Source organism: Equus przewalskii, chromosome 13 (assembly GCF_037783145.1).
Source record: "Equus przewalskii isolate Varuska chromosome 13, EquPr2, whole genome shotgun sequence".
Lineage (NCBI taxonomy): Eukaryota > Metazoa > Chordata > Mammalia > Perissodactyla > Equidae > Equus > Equus przewalskii.
Window position 1 is genome coordinate 42,971,190 of NC_091843.1, and position 18,977 is coordinate 42,990,166.

At 33.7% G+C, this 18,977-nt stretch overlaps 1 protein-coding gene across 21 annotated transcripts in view; it reads left to right on the top strand.

Annotated features, from left to right (window-relative positions):
• RAPGEF6 (Rap guanine nucleotide exchange factor 6) overlaps window positions 1-18,977 on the top strand; it is a 200,200-nt gene that overhangs the window by 52,974 nt on the left and 128,249 nt on the right. The window lies entirely within an intron of this gene.

The following is an 18,977-nucleotide window of genomic DNA, read 5'->3' on the forward strand; positions in this document are numbered from 1 at the left end:
GATGACCTTACTAGAAAATAGCTTATCCTGAATGGACTCATTGTCCTACTAGCATCTCATGTAGATGATCATGTCATTTGATTTGATTTAAACTATTGAGAAGGGAGGTTGAATTCTTAATGAAGCGTTTTAATGTCAGGGCTCCAAACTAAACCACTTTTCCACTTCATGGTGCTGCAGTTAGATTGACATCTTCAAGCAGTTTCTGTTTTCTCTTCCTCAAACTTGATCATCTACATTTTCATGAACTCAATGTCCTAAATTTCATATAAACAACTGGATTTTAGCTCCTAAAAGGTGAAGATTATGTCTATTCAGTTGATGTCTTCCATAATATTGCACAGTGCTGCCTGCATTGTAAACATTCAGTAGATGTTGCTTGAACTCATTTGTTTAAGGCTTGGACTATGTACTTTATGTTTATTTTCTTTAAGTATTGGTATACATGGAATATCTATTAAGGCCTGAGAACTCTCTTTTAAATAAATGTGTTGAGGGACATGGCAAGAAAACTGCCTCAGGCAGTACTGGTTTTTTCATTTCATTGTCATGATGTATTTTGTATTTCTCATACTTTCTGGGAAAAGAATTGTGTGTTTACGTCAGTGTTCTCATATACATCGTTGTTTTGTTTTATTGTGGTAAAGTACACTTAACATAAAGTTCACTATCTTAACCATTTTAATGGTGTGGTTCAGTGTATTAAATTATTTAATTAATTATTAAATTAATTTTCCCTTTAAATTAAAGGGAAAGCTTTTTCCTTGCCCCAAATCTGGAGTCAGCCTTTTATCTAAGGAGATCTGCCTGCTTTTAGTGGAGAATTGTTTTTAGAAACCGCAATCTGGCTGCCAAGTTGTTTTCTTTGCACCAGGTGCCTCATTGCTTATAGGCCCTCTCAGTGAACATTGCTAGAAAAGGTATGTCTGCGTGTATGTATGCACACACACTTACATATACACGTCTGCATTTATTTCTTTATATCTGTATGTCTATGTTGAAAACCCAGAGTGTATTCTGGCTGTCCCTTTTTGCTTATTTGTGCTTCCTTTCTCTAACAGGGAGAAACATGGTTTCTGTTATCATCAATATGTTTACTTACATATAGGGGAGTTTAAGAATTGCTTGCCCTAACATTGTAGAAAGTGCTACTAGCTAGAGTAGTAACATACACAAATACATGTATTTTAAATGTACAATTTGTTGGGATTTTACAAATGTATATCCCTGATAACTCACCTCCCTATTGAAATATAAAATATTTTTATCACCCACTCTATAAAGTAAGGAAATATGCAGAAAATTATAGAGACCTGGCAAAAGGACAGAGGAGCCAGACTGAAAGGACTGCCGTTGGCCAAATCTGGGACAGTTTGAGTATCCAAATAAAAATTGGTAGTAATTGACGGTACCTCATGTATAATATAAGAATTTATATTGGGGCTGGCCCCGTGGCTGAGTGGTTAAGTTCGCGCACTCCGCTGCAGGCGGCCCAGTGTTTCGTTGGTTCGAATCCTGGGCGCGGACATGGCACTGCTCATCAAACCACGCTGAGGCAGTGTCCCACATACCACCATTAGAAGGACCCACAATGAAGAATATACAACTATGTACCGGGGGACTTTGGGGAGAAAAAGGATAAAATAAAATCTTTAAAAAAAAAAAAAAAGAATTTATAAATCCTACTGATATGAATGAGTGAATGAACAAATGAATGAGGGAGAAGGGAAAGTTCCTCCTGATAGTCGAATGTCAGCCAGTAAATCTAGGAGGAATGATTAAGTTAGAATATCATTAATGAACGCTAAAACTTGTGGCTCTTGTTTGGTGAGAAATAGAATACTTACATAGACTCAGAGTATCTCCCCACAAATCATTTATGAAGGGAAAAATAACCAAATTTCAGATGGGGAAACCTGGAGGATACCACTATACCCAAAATTATCATTACCACCATCAATATGGGCACAAACTGATGTTTTACTGCTCGTCATATGATCCACTGAGGACAAAACATCACCTGTATGATATATTCCTGCCAGAAATGCATACCTGAATCTAATCATTAGGAAATATCAGACAAATCAAATTGAAGACATTCTACAAATTGACTGGCTTATACTCTTTAAATATCCCAATGTCAGTGAACACACAGAAAGACTGAGGAACTGTTCTAAATTAAAGGAGAAAAAAAAGAGATATAACTAAATACAGTGCTTGATCCTGTATTAAATTGGGGGCCAGGGAAGTTGCTATAAATGATGTTGTTGGCACAATTGATGAAATTTGAATATGGAATATAGATTAGATAATAGTGAATTTCCTGATTTTGATAACTACTCGGGTTATGTAAGACAAAGTCCTTGTTCTTAGGAAATAAATATTGACATATTTCAAGGTCAAGAAATGCTCTTGTCTTCAGTTTATATTCAAATATTTCAGAAAAAAATTTGCATTTGTGTATATAAAATTTAAAAATGGCCAAAAAGTCACATCAAGTATATATAGTTAGGTTTGGTAATTTTTAAATTTCACTACTGCATTTTATTGATGAGCAGTATAGTGAAAAATGCTTTGAGTTATAGGAGAAAATAATCCAAAATAATAGTAAGATTCTTACTTCTGAGATTTCTGAAGGATTTATTGTTGTTTCATCATATTAATGAATCTTCAATTTTTTTTTTTTTGGTTTTTCACCATTGTTATCTTTTGAAGTACAAAACTGTATTGAACGTTTTGTACCAGTACAGATCTTTTGTACTGCTGTGTATTTTTTAGATGAAATTATTTAGAATTCATAAAAATGCTTGGTCCGAGTGTATATTCTTAAAAGTACACGTTTACTATTTTGATAAGTTCCATCATATGGTTTTATTATGTGTGTGTTTGTACAAATTTGAATAAATCCACTGGTGATTGTGAATGCCTGTTACTGAACACCTTCATGATCACCTAATAAATTAATCATGTAATTTGACACGTTATAAGGAACTCTCCCTGTTTTAACTTACTTCTGTGTATTCTCATATGCTTTATGGGGGATTTGTTTTTCTTCTTATTCATATCTCTTGCCAATTTTTCTACTTGGATTATTTGTTTTATTGTTTATTCATAAGTTATTTCTCTTACTAAGTAAATGAGCCTTTTGTTTATAAGCGGCTGTAAATTTATCAATTTTTAACTTTATATCTAAAATGAGTTTCTTTATATCTAAAATGAGTTTTATCAGTTAATTTTTCCTTTGAACTATTGAGATTTATTCCTCTTCTGACTTTTTGGTTTGAGGTCATGCTTAGTTAGAAAGACTTTCCCCATGACAAGATTATTGACCTTTTAAGCTGTATTGCTTTATAGAATTTTACTAGTCCATTATTTTCATTTAACTTGTAAGTCTCACCTGTTAAGCATAGCTGAAGACAATGGTAATCACTTGACTACCTGTCTCCCAGTGTTTCCTCCAAAAACAATGCAGAATTACAAGAGAGGGAAAAGAAATCTACACATAAACCGTGCTTACAGCATAACTTGAAGACAAAATGTTCAAACTTGAAAATAATTGTAAATAAAAAGACAGAAACCGCCAATTCCCAGCATGTGATCTCTCACACTCTGTCTCTACTCTCAACCCTCAGCAAGACTTTGTGCTGAGCAAAGGCTGACCCAGCAGATCTGCAGAAAACACAGAAGATGGAAGCTAGTAAGTGGAAGTACAGTTGACCTGTACTGCCAGAAAGACTAACTCCACACTAAGTTTAAAATTAAGTGTGTGTGTGAGTATGTGTATGATAGATCAGAATAAGGACTACAGGGAAATTATTTAAAATTATGAGTGATTTGCAGAATTGGCCCTCTAAATTAGTTTTCTGAACATGTAGATTCAGGGTTAAGACAGAAGGTAAAAAGGAAACAAGCTCGCTTTGGTATTTAAGTGCTGATGAAAAAAGGAAGCACGTGGGGAAGTTTTAGGTCGCTGCAAGACAAAGTAAAAACAAAATCAAGATCTTAAAATCCCTCCTCCCACCAGCAAAACAAAAAGAACAAACAAGTATCCTAAAATATCTGGACTTCAAAGTCTGACAAAAGAGGGTGCTATTAAACTAGGAATCTTGTAAAACATCCTAATACCACAAAAAGATAAAAAGGGAAGATTAATAAATCCATATATAGCTGTAACAAAAATATAAGAAAATGAGATTCATTACATATCACCTGGGGAAAATTCCTCCCCACCTCAGAAAAGAACAGTGCAGATGAAAACTGTGACACACTGCAGACAGAGTTGGTATATTCAATCAAGCTTTTGAGGATATGTAAAAAACATGTAGAATCAGAAATTCAAACACCAAAAAGAAGTAGGCCAACAAAGGGAGGGGGGTAGTAAAAAGGGTATTAACTCAGTAAAGAAATGGAATACAATGGAAAAAATTGTCTTAGAAACAAATAAATTACAAGCTGCCCCAGGTGAAATAGACTCAAATGAAAATTTAATAAGGTGTATTGAAGAAAGGCAAGAAAAGAACCAAGTGAATGAAAATGACACAAAGAATTAAATAAAATGTGTCGAGGTACTGTATTGCATACTTGAAAGTTGCTAACAGAACAGATCTTAAACATTCTCACCACAAAAATGAAATGGTAATTATGTGATGTAATGGTGGTGTTAACTAAGGCTATGGTGGTAATCATTTTCCAATATTTACATGTATCAAATCAACCCATTGTACACCTTAAACTTACACAATGTTATATGTGAGTTATATCTCAAAGTGAGGGAAAAAACAAGTTTCAGAGAAAATAGTGGAAATTAAAAACAGGCAATGAAGGAATAACATTCATCATTTTAGAGTCCCAGGAAAGAAAAATCAATGGAAAAGATCTAATATTTAAAACTATATCAAAAGAAAATTCTCCAGATATTGAGAGAGATTGGAATCTATATATTGAAAGGGTCCACTGGGTACTGGGAGAATTAGCCCAGAATGATCATCTCCAAGACGTTTCCTAGTAAAACTGTTAGTTTTCAAAGATAAAAATCCTCATTGCCTCCAGGCAAAAGCATTACAGAACTTGCAAAGGCAAAAGAATTGCACTGGTTCAGATGCTTTAAAGTCCACTGAGGCAGCTAAAGCAAGGCAACGGTGGAGCAGCATTTAAAAAAAAGAAAACTCAAAGTAGTATGAACCAAGGATTTTATATTCAGCTACACTGTCTTTCAGATATCAAAGTTGGGAAAAACAGTTTTTAACATATAAGAACTTAGGGAATTATGCACTGATAAGCTGTTTTTAAGGAATCTACTAGAAAATCTTTTATCCAACTGAGAGAGAACTGGGAAAAGCTCAGCAAAAGAAGTGATGATGGGCATTTAAAATATATAAATGTACTGCTAAGACTAAAACAAAAGTAGAGATGTGAGGGGAAGACTATCGTACATATATGTTGTGACAAAGTAGAAATAATGCAACTAAAAACAGAGTGAAAAGAATAAGCCTGTTGTCTATTGCATAACCAATAGGTGAGAGAGTTAAAATATGAATAAAAACTCCTTGACTAGATAGTATCAGGTCTGGTATTTGATTTTACTACATTTACAAACTAATACTTATTTGATGGATGCTGGCAGAAGACACAAGACTCTTGGGTCAGAGAAAAAGAACTTTATTACTCACAGCGTAGCAAGCAGCATAATCATTAGCTTGTTTCTGTAGGTTCCCCTTGCTTCCCAAGTCCCATGGAGGCAATGCTGAATGGCTCAGCTGGATGCCATACTCTTAGTAGGTCTGCACTACAGCTAAGAAACACTGAGCTTGGGGAATATTCTACTTTTATCGTAAGCAAGCCTGCTCTTTTTCCAGCAGGAAACGTTACTTCATCATTCAGGATTGCTTGCTACAAACACAACTCTGAGAAATGGCCTAGTTAATGAGCAGCTAGGACTTTGCATTCTTGGCAAACTGAACAAACTGTGTAGAAGCATAAGAGGCCCAGTGAAAACTGTGTTTCTGAACAGATAGTAAAAAGGTAATGAGAAAACAGGCAGACAGTAGCAAGTGTTGGCAAAGATGTAGAGAAATTAAGGCCCTCATTGCTGGTGGAAATATAAAATGGCTTAGCTGCTTTGGAAAACAGCTTGACAGTTCTTCAAACAGTTAAAAGTTAGAATTAATTATATGACCCATCAGTTCCACTCCTAAGTATATACCCAAGAGAACTGAAAACATGTCCACATAAAATCTTACACATTAATGTTCATAGCATTGTTCATAATAGCTAAAAAGTGGAAACAAACCAAATGTCCATTAACTTGATAGATGGATAAACAAATATGTCCATATGATGGAATATCATTCTGCAGTAGAAAAGAATCAGGTGTTAATACATGCTACAACATAGATGAACCTTGAAAACATTATTTTAAGTAAAGAAAGCCAGATACAAAAAGCCACATGTATGATTCGATTTATATGAAATCCAGAATAGAGAAATCTATAGATGAAAAGTAGGTGCTAATGGGTATGGGATTTCTTTTTGACATGATGAAAATGTTCTGGAAGTAGCTAGTGGTAACAGTTGCACTACTCTCTGAATATATCAAAAACCACTGAATTTTGAATTTTATGGTATGTGAATTATATCTCAAGAAATCGTATGAGAAAAATGAAAAGGGCATTTTAAAAGATTTAGGTACAAAATAACCATTAGAACAAAATACAGGTCTTCCTAAGTATTAAATATATATATATTTTTAGAGATTGGCACCTGAGCTAACATCTGTTGCCAATCTTCTTTTTTTTTTTCTTTTCTTCTTCTTCTCTCCAAAGCCCCCCAGTACATAGCTGAATATTCTAGTTGTAGGTTCTTCTGGCTCTCCTATGTGGGATGCCACCTCAGCATGGCGTGATGAGCAGTCCATGTCCATGCCCAGGATCCAAACCAGCAAAACCCTGGGCTGCAAAAGCCGAGTACGCGAACTTAACTACTCAGCCACGTGGTTGACCCCTGAAAAAACTTTTTTTTATTAAAAAGCAAAGAATATGCATTTCATAGAGAAATAAATATAGCAAAACACACATAATTATAAAATGTTATAACAAAATCGAGACCAGAAATATTAGTCATACTAATAAATGTGAATGGGCTTCATCCACCTATTATAAGGAAAAGATTTCAATTTGGCTCACAAAAGAAGACCCAACTATATACTGTTTACAAGAGACACTCCAGTGATTCAGGAATGCTAAAAATAAAATGGTGAACAGTGGTATACTTGACAAATGAGAAAGATGGGGACAGGTATAGTAATCTAAATACCAAAGTAGAGTTCAAACCAAAAGCATTAACTGTGACATGGAAGGACATTTTTTAATGCTAAAACCCACAATTTACAGTGAAGATATAACATGAATATGCAGCAAAATACAGAGAAACCCTCTATGTAAGACAAAAACTACACTGGATTCCATGAAACCTAGAAATACATTACTAAATAGGAGAATTTAATCCTCTATCTTAGTACAAAATTGATGAAGGAGACAAAAAGGAGATAGAAGACCTAAACAACATAGACAATAAGGTGGGTCTTATGAATATATGTTGAATTCTACAACATGATACTATACTATCTCACGTGCCTATGGCACATTCACAAAAATTGATCATGTATTCACCAAAAAAATCAGTAATTTCCATAAAGTAGATATAGTAAAAACACTTTCTGATTACATGCAATGAAGCTAAATTACTAATAAAAAAAATACAAGCTTTTTCACCTGAACAATTTTGAACCTTTCAACTTTTTGTGAAAGTATAAATACATAGTGAAATTACAGAATTTTGCAAAATAACAGCAGTGAAAATACACTGTGTTGGAATCTATGGAATACATCAAAAAGTGTCCAAAACCAAAGAGGAAAAAAAAGACAGACAGTAGGAGAAAATTCACAGGAGATCCAAATATCAAAGATAACATACACAAATTTTAAAATAGCTGATTTAGTATTTCAGGAATTTAGTGGACAGTTTCAGCAGAAGAAATTATAAAATGAAAGAATCAGTGCCAAATTCTACAGCTAGGAATTTCTATAACTGAAAATAAAACATCAGTAGGTGGAATCAACAGAAGGTAAACTTGGCTGAATAGAGACTTAGGGAACTGAATGATAATCAGGAAGAAAATACACAGATGCAAGGAAAAATAAATAAAATACCTAGTGGAGGATAGGAGACAGACAATAGAGTGAAAAGGTCTTGCCTAAGTGTAATTGGAGTCAGATGAGGAGAGGAAAGAGAGAATGACAGAGTGTTAGAAGAGATAATGGCTGAGTTTTTCCCAAAACCATCAACAGACATTAACTCACAGATTTTAGAACTCTACAAACTCAAAGAGGGTATACAAAAAGACACTTCTGCATAAGCACATCATAGTAAAACTACTGAAAACCAAAAATAAAGTCAAAAACTAGTCAGAAAAATACCCACTACTTGAAAAGGAGTAACAATAAGACAGCAGTAATTTCACCTTCATTTGTTAAGGAGTTTAATGATTACGACACAGAAGCTAAGAAAATTTTTTGTCAGTAGGCAAAGACTCAGTTTACTGAAAGGAAGCTTTTCAGGGAGAAGAGGATCTCAGATGGAAGCACAGATATGTGGAAAGAAATAAAGATAGAAATATATAGAGAGGTACATCTAAATGAAAATTGACTATATAGACCAATAATAATGTTTTTTGGGCTTTAAGTAATAATGTCTTTTGGTACGTATAAATGAATATTGACTATATAAACCAATAATAATGTCTTTTGAACTATATAAACCAATAATAACGTCTTTTGGACTTTACATATTGAAAGAATGTAAATATATGACAATATCAGAAAATAAAGGAAAGGAGAGATAAGTGAAAAATTACTAAGGTCTTTGCATTTTCTAGAAAGTAATAAATTTACTAATAATGGATTGTTATAACTCAAGCCTATATGTCATAATCTAAATGAATATACAGTTCAGAAGAGGGAAAAAGAGTAATCAAAATGAAGGCAGAGAGGAGGAAAAATAGCAGAACAGGAGAAACAAAGGAAATAAATAAGATGATGTATTTTCTTCTGAATATCTCAGAAGTTAGAATAAATATAAATAAAATATTCCAGTAAAAAGACAAATACCAGATTAAATTTTCAAAAACACAATTATATACCACTTCAAAAGCAGCAGTGTAAGTCTGAAATTTGAGAAGGATTAAAAGTAAAAGTGTGAAAGAAGTTATGTCATGTAAGTGATAACCAAAAGAACTGGTATGTCTCCCATTTTCAAAGTATACTTTAAGACAAGAAGCATTATTTAATGTAAAAACAGTGTTTCATAATGATATCAGGGTCACTGCATCAAGGTTAAACAATCCTGAATTTTTTTTCTTTTCTTTTCTTTTTATTGTGGTCATAACGGTTTATAACATTGTGGAATTTCAGTTGTACATTAATATTTGCCAGACACCATATAAGTGTGTCCCTTCACCCCTTGTGCCCACCTTCCACCCCTCTTCCCCTGGTAACCACTAAATTGTTCTCCTTGTCTGTAAGTTTGTTTATATTCCACATATGAGTGAAAGCATACAGTGTTTGTCTTTCTCTGTCTGCTTTATTTCTCTTAACACAATGCCCTCAAGGTCCATCCATGTGGTTGCAAATGGGAAGATTTTGTCTTTTTTATGGCTGAGTAGTATTCCTATAAATACCACATCTTCTTTATCCAGTCATCAGTTGATGGGCACTTGGGTTGCTTCCACATCTTGGCTGTTGTGAATAATGCTGCAGTGAACATAGGAGTACATAAGTTTCTTTGTATTGTTGATTTCAAGTTCTTTGGCTAAATACCCAGTAGTGGGATAGCTGGGTCATATGGTATTTCTATTTTTAATTTTTTGAGAAATCTCCATACTGTTTTCCACAGTGGCTGCACCAGTTTGCATTCCCACAAGCCTCCGCAACCTCTCCCACTTTTGTTGTTTTTTGTCTTGGTGAACAGTCCTTAATTTTTAATGTACTTTCTTTATACAATTGCAAAATATATAAGGCAAAAATTGTCATTAGTAAAATAAAAACTTGATAAATCCACAATTACAGAAAGGAGGTTTAAACATGTCTCTAAAAGTGAAAAAAGCAAGCATCAGGAATCAATAAAGATGTTGAGGATTTGAACCTCATTATTTACACTGCCTGATAGACGTATAGAGAACACTACACCCGTCAACAACAGAATACATCTACTTTTCAAGTGCGAATGGAATATTTTTAGAAGTTGACCATATGCTGCAACATAAAGCAAATTTCAAAAAAATGATTTTAAATTTTACAATTTATAGTTTTTGACCATCATGGAATTAGTTTAAAAACCAATTACAAAAAGACAGAGCAAAATACAACTTTTGAAAGTTAGGAGTATACTTTAAATCACTTGTCAAAGAAGAACCACTGTGAAAATGAGAAAATACTTTGAACTGAATGAAGATGACGTATCAAAATGTGTGAAAGTCGACTTAAGCCTTTCTTGCTGAGCTATTTAAGCCTTAATGCTGTGGGAGCAAAGGCTGACATTGAGTGAGTTAAGTATTCACCTCAGAAAATTAGAGAGCAGAAAACAATACTGACAGAAATTAGAAGCAAGAAATAATTAAGATAATTATAAAAATCAATGGCATATTAAGCAAACTTATCATAAAGAGAATCAACAAAGACAAAAATTGGTTCTCGGAAAACAGTAATAAAATTGATAAATTTCCGTCAAAAATAATCAAGAACAAAACAGATGTCACAACCTTTTTCAAGAGTGAGAAAAGGATACACTATTGTGGATTCTAATGAACATTTAAAAAATGATAAAGGATACGATGAAAAACTAAAAAGGAAATAAGTTTGAAATTTTAGATAGTCAAGGTCCTTAAAAAACACAGCTTACCAAAGCTGGCATGCACACACACACCCACCCAAATAGGAAATCTGCATAATCCAATATCTAGATAGAAAGTGAATCTGTAATTACAGAACTTTCCATTTAGAAATTCAGACCCATCTGGTTTCACTGATGAATTTTTCCATTTAAAGAAGAGATAATACATAGAGTCTAACAGGAGATAGAAAAAGATTGAATACTTTCCCTTTTTTGTGAGTCTAGTTTAATTTTTTTAATTGAGAGATAAGTGGTATAATACTGTGTAAGAACCCGGTTTAATTTTGACAGCAAAACCTGACAAGGATGCTACACAAAAACAATATTACACGTCAGTATTTATTTTATAAAATAGATCTAAAAATCTTAAAATACTAAGGAATCAAATCCCAATGATACATAAAGAGGATAAAACATCATGACTAAGTTGAATTTATTCCCAGAGTTGCAAGGTTGATTTAGTATTTGAAAATCAGTGTGATTTGCTACATTAATATAATTAGAGAAAAAAGTCAGATGATCATCTCTATAGATACAGAAAAAGCATTTGACAATACTCAAAATCCATTCATGATTTAGAAAACTTTTAGCAAGCTTTTAGGAAAGGAAGAAAACTTCCATAACTTGATTAAAGGTATCTGCATAAACATTATAATAAACATTGAAAACCTTCTCCTGGCATTTGAGAATTTGTCAAGAAAGCTCACCATCCTAAAACCACTAGCTGAAAGGTCCCATCCAGTGCGTTTAGGCGAGGGAAAAAAGATAAATTGAAAAAGAAAATATAAAACTTTCATTCACAGATGGCAAGATTTGCATGTAAAAAATCTAACAATACCTACGCATGAAAGTATAGAATTGATACTAAATCATTTCAGCAGGGTCACTGGATATTTGTTCATATACAGAAATCAGTTGTATTTCTATTTATGAGTAACACAATTAGAAAAATGAATTTAGTGAACATACCATTTATAAATGTCAAGAAACATCCGTACACATCAGAATAAATCTAACAAAAGTTGTAGGAAACCTCTACACAGAAAATGGTAAAAAATTTTTGAGATCTTTTTTAGATCTAAATCAATTGAGAGAATCAGCATTTTTAAGGTATAAATTCTCACCTAATTCATATAAAATTCAGGCAATCCCTGTCAGAATCCTATCAGATTTTTTTACAGAGATCAAGAAATTGACCTGTAACATATATATGTCACATAAGAGAAGAATACATTTATAGTAACTATATAAAATAAAATACTTCTGCATAAACTTAAATTTTCAAAGGCATTTTGAAATACTCCCAAAAAACAAAACATTAAACTTGAAAAAAATGAGATACTATCTTCTTAATTATGGAGTTGCCATTATAAAGGTATTTATTTTTCTTCGATTATCTTGTAAATTTAATGAGATCATGAAAAGTACAGTCAGGTATGGTTATTGCTTTGTGCCTGTTACATTTGGAAGGATAAAACAAGCTAGAACAGCTAGAAAAAACCTGAGAAAGAAGAGCTATTTATTGGAGCCATGTAAATCTTTTAATGTACTTTTATAATTATATGTATGTAACTATGTAATTATAATTAATATAATATATACATAAAGCATTAGGAACCAAGACTATGTAGTACCAGGATGTTGGTGATAATGTTGATATTGTTAAAGCTATCATATATGTAGATAACATATAGGTGTATATTATAAAAATAAATTCTATATATTAAGACAATTTAATTGGACATAACTAAAATTTATAATTAATATAATGTAGCTAATATATTTATATATAAACGTCATTAGGAATCAAATTTTTTTCCCCAACTTAAAAGAGTTGTACAAAATCAAAGATATTGCACAATTACCTTTGTATTGTCCAAAAACCTCTAGCCCAGGGGCTGGCCTGGTGGCACATTGGTTAAGTTTGCACGTTTTGCTTCAGCAGCCTGGTGTTCACCGGTTCGAATCCTGGGTATGGACGTGGCACTGTTTGGCTAAGCCATGCTATGGTAGGCGTCCCACATATGAAGTGGAGGAAGATGGGCACGGATGTTAGCTCAGGGCCAGTCTTCCTCAGCAAAAAAAAAGAAGAAGAAGAAGAGGACTGGCAGCAGATGTTAGCTCAGGGCTAATCTTCCTCAAAACAAAACAAAAAAATCTCTAGTCCATAATTTGAATAGGGAAAGTCAACATCAACATGAGTTTTTTTCCTCTTAAAAATATTTCCCTGGGCCAGCCGGTGGCATAATGGCTAAGTTCAGTGCGTTTCACTTTAGCATCCCGGATTCACCAGTTCAGATCTGGGCATGGACCTACGCCACTCGTCAGCCATGCTGTGGTGGCAGCCCACATATAAAGTGGAGGAAGATTGGTACAGATGTTAGCTCAGGGCTAGTCTTCCTCAGGAAAAAAAAAAAATCCCAAGTTGGTTCAATTTTATGAAAAAAATGTGTTTCCTAGGGCTGTTCATTGCAAAAGCTTAGAAGTGGTGACAACCAAGTAGTTTTAACCATTCCTAGTGGCTGTAGAGCCCAGATTATGGTGAATATACCATTCCTCACTAAAAAGATAGAAGCCTCCATGAAATAATGGCTTATATCACATGTGGAACAAGAACTGTATTAGACTGGGATTTCTTGTGTCAGAGAGCAAAGAAATATCAGAAGCTATTGGGATTCTGTCAAAAGTTCACAGTAATTTAAATGCAATATCTTGAGTATCAAAAAATATTGCTAAAATTTTTTATCAGGAAAGGATACTGAAACTTAGCAAAAAGTTTTTCTGCATTCATTACAGTGATCTGTACCTTTTTCTCCTTTGCTCTCTTATATGATGATTTACATTAATAGATGTTTTCTAATATTAAATTACCCTTCCATTCCCAGTAAAAGTACAACTTGAACTATTATCTTTTTTCCTGCATTTCTTGGCCCAATTTGATAATCGAGTTTAGATTTCTTACATGTTAGCATGTCATTATAATTTCTCCTATTCTTTTTGTCATATTTTCATATCAGGATTCTGTGAGCCTTAATACTTGGGGACCTTTACCTCTTCTGCATTTGATACAGAATCTTTTTTTTTTTTTAACCTGGAAAGACTCTTCCTCTTACATTCATTGTGATTGCTGACAAATTTGGATTTACTTTTACCTTGTGTGCTTGTACTTGTTCTTTTTTTTCCTCTCTTTTACATTAAGTTCTTTTTTTTCCACTGCTCCCACCTCCCCTACTATACTCCCTTAGATAATAATGTTTGGTCTAGTCTTTTTGTGCTAATTCTAGGTATTCTTATATGCTTACTTAAAAATAACCAGTTAATAAGTAGCAAAGCTTATAAAAATTTAATGCTTGTGACTGTATCTAAATGTAATTGCTATTGGTGTCTCAATATTTTAGTTCTACTTATTTATTCCGCAAATTTTGCTTATTGTCTTGTTTTATGCAATCATTATTTGCTCAGATTTAACCATGTATTTAGTGTCTCTTTGCTTTTAATTATTTCCTGCATCCGAGACCTTACTGATGGGAATACTTATGTTACATCTGAGGTAGACCCTTTAAAATTTTCTTTAATAAAGGTGTTTTGTTGGTAAACATCTCAGCTAGGTGTATTGTTTTTCTTTTTGCCTGAGAATATCTTTATTTTGCATCATACTTTATGATTGTATTGCCATGAATGCAGTTTTAGGAGGGGAGTTCTTTTTTCTCAGCACAGTCAATACCTTCTACTATTTTCTGGCATCCATTGTTTTTGGGAAGTCAGTTATTGCTTTAATTGCCCTTCCTTTATAGCTGATCTACATTTTCCTTCTGGCTATGTGAGAAGTATTCTGTTTATCTTTTATGTGTGAATTTTGTAGCTGTGGTTTTTAATTATCCTGCTTTGGATTTGTTGGACTGCTTTGGGCTTTTTTTGTTTGTTTTTTAATCAAAAAGTCTCAGTCATTTTCTCTTTGGACACTGTCTTGTTCTTTCTATTCTTGCCTATCTTTGTTTAGAGATATGTTGTCTTTTCAGCCTATCCTCTTTATCTCTTAAGATTTCTTTCTTTTTTTTCATCTCTTCCTGACTTTGTGCTGCATACTATGTTATTTTATTTGGCTGTCTTCCCAATTCACTAATTCTCTTTTTAGTTAAATCTCAATATGTCATTTAATTCCTTCATTTTTCTTTTTTTTACTTTTTCCCCCTCTATTTCAGCTTGGGTAATTTCTGTTGACCTGTGTTTAAATTCACTGATTCTTAACTTGATTGCATCAAGTCTGCTGATGAGCTTATCAAAAGCATTGTTCAGTCTCTAGTACCACATTTTTTGTTTCTAACATTTTCATTTTACTCTTATATTTTTCATATGTCTGCTGAAATTCTCCATCTGTCTTTTCATATTGTTCACCTTTTCCACTGAGCCTTTGCCATATTAATCATGGTTGTTTTAAATCTCTGATAGTTCTAGCATCTGGATCATCTCTAGTTTTTATGGATTGCTCTGTTGATTGATTTGTCTCTTGGCCATGGATTGTTCTTTGTATTTGTTTTTTGATTTTTTTTACCCTTTTTATTTTTATATGAGTCATTATTTTGGATTTAATGCTAGATACGGTGTGTAGGACAATAAAGACTGAGGGTAGATAGTGTTTAGGCCTGGAGATGAACCCACCTCTTCTGCTAGGGTTGAGCTAGGTTTGGATCTTTTGTTGTTATGGTTTCCTTCAGTGCACCAGTGGTTTCAAATTCCTCTGGTGGTAACTTTGTGCTTAGTTTTGGGTCTGGTCTGTTGGAAGATCTTTCAAAGTCGTCTTGCTCCACCCTCAGTTTTAGGCCTTCCCTGTGCTCTTGTGTTTTAGACAGGGTATCTTTCCATGTTCTTGTCTGTCTTCCAAACGTAGACTGCTTTTGCTTGTTAGTCACTGCCTACCAGTCTGGCAATGGGGAGGAAGGGCACTTGGGGAGGATTTTTTTTTTTGTCCTGGTCAATCTTCACCTGCTTGGTTGCTATTTATAATCTCTTGTTTGTTTTCAAGTTTCTTTTTGTTTGAAAGTTTTTTTATTATAACTTTATATTTTCTGATACTTCCAGTAAATAGGAATGTTTGCAAGTGTGATTCTTCTGTGTTTTTTCTGTCCATTATTGCTTCTCCTATCTTATTTGCTCCTGTGGTTGAGTTTTGTTGTAGTGGGTTGGGGGTTTTTAAAAATTTTTTTATGTGTTTGTCTATGAGTTCATATGTCTTGAACTTTAAGTATGGGAATTCTTTGAGGTTTGGGTTAAAGTTGCATTCTTGCAAAGAGATTTTAGATTTGTTTTTGCAGTTGTATATGTACATTATCAGTTCTGAACTTCTTTAAATTTACTTATGTACTTAAGGTTTTATGAATTCAAACTACAGACCTGCATGATAGCTTATGTTTGAATTCTCAGAGGAAGGTTTTTGTTTGGTTGCTTTTTCCCCCCAGTTCTCTCAGTTCCAAGCAAATTTTCTTCTTATCCCCTTCTGCAAAGTGGGCTTACACTTTGCTCACCCCTTACAATGAGAGTGTAGCTATTTGGGTTGAGCTTTGTGAGTAAGTTTCCTATTGGATTCCCCATCTTTGGTGGATTCTCTATTTTATTTCCTGTCTCTCTCACTCCCTACAAACATCAAAGTGGAAGGTTTCATCTCTAGAGTTGAGAAATCCTCTGGTAGATCAGGGGCATTGTTGGTATCCTACCTCCTGGTATTCTTGCTTTCACTTCATTCTTGGCCTTTGGATTCCTTACTTTTGTGCCAATTCAGTACGTGTTTGCCAAGTTTTATTTTTTTAAATCTCACATTTCAGTTTTAGTCAGAGGGAACTTTGTTAAGGGCACTTAATCCTTTATACATTGTTCAATTTTTCTTTTCATTTGGTACTTTTCTTCAAATTCTGAGGCTTAGAAACTCCTTTCCTAAATTTAATTTACTACTCTATTTTGAAAAGCCTTTATTGTTTAAATCTCTGCTTTTGCTCAATAAATGGTAGATATTAAAAGATCTAAAAATCATATGATATTGGAATTTCACCTAAAGTAGATATCTAGTTCATCCCTTGGGATAGGGCAGTATGAAGGAGATAACTTTTTACTTGCACTTGGGTTTTGAGTCCTTACACTCACTTGTGTGAATTACTTTTTATGAGACTCTGTACCATCTATTACTACAGAAAGAGTAGCTATGTAATAGGGTCATTGTGAGCTTTAAATGATATGGAGTTTCTGGTACATGGCCTAGTGTAGTGATTCAGTAAATACTATGATCCTCCCATCATTTTTTAGAAGAGGAAATTGAATCTCAAGAAGGTAGCATGTATTTGCTACCTACACAAAATTTTATAATTATTGAGCAGGAAACCATTCCCTTGTGTCTTCTGGATTTTACCTTTCCCAAGAGTAATATTCAGTAACTTATTCTGCCTGCCTATGTATGTCTTGAGTACCTTATACATATTTCCAAGGACCTAACATATTTGGAGAGAAAGAATTTAACGTAATGCCCACTTTGGAAAACTTCTTGGATGTTAAGTGAACAACGATGAATATAATATAATGCACTTCCTGTCTTAGGGAGCTCGTTAGCTTGGTAGTGAGGTAGGCTTATCTAATCATTATGGTTGATATGTTTAGTGCTGTAGAAGGATTAGCACCTTCCTGGGGCAGAGGAGGGATTGATTGAACTGGGTCGTGAAGTATGTGTAGGATGTCAGGTTATTGGCAAAGGAGGAAGTTAGGCAGAAGTAACAGCAGCGTATGCCAAGGCCTGAAGACAGTAGGGAGCATGTCCTATTTATGAGAAGTCTAGGTTGTATACACACAACCAGTCATGCAGTCTAAGGAAAGGAATGTCTCTTGTGTTTATGGAAGAGATGGCAATTGAGATGTGTCTTAAATGATTGGTGGTGTTTCAGCATGTGAAGATAGAATGGATAGGATAACACAAATTGAGGAAATAAAAGTAAAGTTACTTAGCAGAATATAAGTTATTTATATATAGGGACCCATGACTTGGGTCACATTAACTTGGCTGCTACTTCCTCTTGAATTCTCACAGCTGAAACAGAACAACTTCTTTCTTATCAACTTTCTGAGAAATCATTAGGAAATTTTGCATATCTTATTAGACCTTTTATGTGAGAGGGTTTTTTTGTAGAGAGGAGGATAAGGGAGCAAGTTTTCCAGGCTTACACGTATAAAATAAACTGGTAAAAATATTTTGGGGATGGAGCATATGTGGCTTTAAATATCAAATGTAATAGTTTAAAATTTATTTGGTAACTGTTAGAGGTCCATTGTAGCATTTTGAACAGGAAACCTGGTGTGATGATAATTTATCTAGGTGATTTATTTGACCATGCAGAATGGAATTGGGGAAGAGCATTCCTGAAGCAGCAGAATTGCTATAGTTTAGGACTGAAGTGATTAAGGCTTGAATAAGGGACGGTGGTAATGAGAATGAAGGAAAAGCCATTGTGAGAAGATTTGTAAAAACAAGGACTGAGAAATCTTGAAAAATGATTGAAGATAAGATTTGGAAGACAAGCAGGGGAGTTGGGAATGTTGATGGAATTTCATACTTGGGTGACTGGGAATTTTTGATATTAACAAGAGATGTGACATTAGCAGGAAAAGTAGTTGTGAGGAAAAACTGAAACTATCATTTGTTTATTGGATGTGAGGTAAATTATAAGGTATACTTTAGAACATATCAGTATGCCTTTGTAAAAATAATTTTTTAAATTATAGTTTAGTTAATTAGAAGGGCAGTGTGGTCTTATATCGATAGCGTAAGCTTTGAAGGCAGACCTGTATTCTAATTCACCTTTAATAAGTATCACTGTTGTTTCCAGTGAGACTGGAAAGTCACGAATCTCTTTGGATTTTACTTTGTTCATCTATAAACTGAAGCATTTTTGTTTTACCGTTTAGCACTTCACTGAAATTATAACCATGATTTTTTGTTCAATAAAATAGGTATATAATCAGGCAGTTTGTAATTGGACTAACTGAGAAGTTGTAAT